This window comes from Tupaia chinensis, unplaced genomic scaffold, assembly GCF_000334495.1.
Source record: "Tupaia chinensis unplaced genomic scaffold, TupChi_1.0 Scaffold142854_1, whole genome shotgun sequence".
Taxonomy (NCBI): domain Eukaryota; kingdom Metazoa; phylum Chordata; class Mammalia; order Scandentia; family Tupaiidae; genus Tupaia; species Tupaia belangeri.
In genome coordinates, this window is record NW_006202699.1 from 277,508 (window position 1) to 278,718 (window position 1,211).

Sequence of the window (1,211 nt, forward strand, 5' to 3'; positions counted from 1 at the left end):
GACATTAGAACTCCCAAGGGGAAGCCTATACTGGATGCACACTGCCTGTACCCAGCCCTGGGTCCAGGGAACTTCTCTGACAGTCCCTGGGGACTGGGCTGAGGTCACCCGACTGCCCGACCCGGGTGACGGCTCCCAGGGACCCTCGTAGGGATCGGGATGGGCCACACCTCTCCATCTGCCCCCGGGCCCTGCTCTCCTCGGCAGAGCCACCTGGCTGACGGAGCACTCCCGTGCCGTGACCATATGACCATAGGCAGCTCGGCACCGCGGCACCCACCTGTGCCCTGTGGCCCTCACCATGTCACAGGCCCAGGTGGACACAGAAAAGGCAGAGCCAGACTGAGGGCACTCACTGGGGTTGGTGCTGGGAAACCACAGGAGATGCTGCTTCTTTCCAGAAGGCGGGGCTCCCCAACACCCATCTCCCCGCACAGGCCCTGCCCTCCCCTCGCTCCCCAGAGGAATGGAGTCTCCAGGGGGGTGCACCCCCGCCCACCCCCGGACCCCGCCAGACCAGAGGCCGCCAGGAGCTGGCATTATGGTCCCTGCTCTTCGTCATGATGGAGACACACAGGCCCTGCCAGAGGCGGGGGGAACCAGACCCTGTGAGCAAGAGGGCTGGACCAGAACTCAGACTGGAGCCCAAGCCCAGAGTCTAGGACCAGAGCCCAGGACCGGAGCCCAGGACAGGAGTCCAGGCCCAGAACTCAGACCAGATCCCAGAACCCGAACCCAGAACTGGAGCCCAGGCCCAGAATCCAGGAGCAGAGCCCAGGACTCGAACTCAGGACCCAGAGCCCATGCCCAGAGTCCAGAACCCAAGCCAAGGACCCAAGCCTAGGACCGGAGTCTAGGCCCAGAATCCAGGACCAGAGCCCAGGACCGAAGCCCAGGACCGGAGCCCAGGACTGGAGCCCAGGACCCAAGCCCAGGACCGGGGTCTAGGCCCAGAATCCAGGACCAGAGCCCAGGACCCAAGCCCAGGACAGGAGTCCAGGACCCAAGCCCAGGACCGGAGCCCAGGACCAGAGCCCAGGACTGGAGCCCAGACCCTACTTGTGCAGAGCCGCTCAGGAGAATAATTCAGCTCACCCAACCACCCACTTACCTCCCCTCCCGTTCACCCTTCCGCCCGCCCGTCCAGTCATCACCCGTCAGTCCATCCGTCCACTCCTCCGTCCACCCGTCCTCCCGTCTGTCCCCGCACT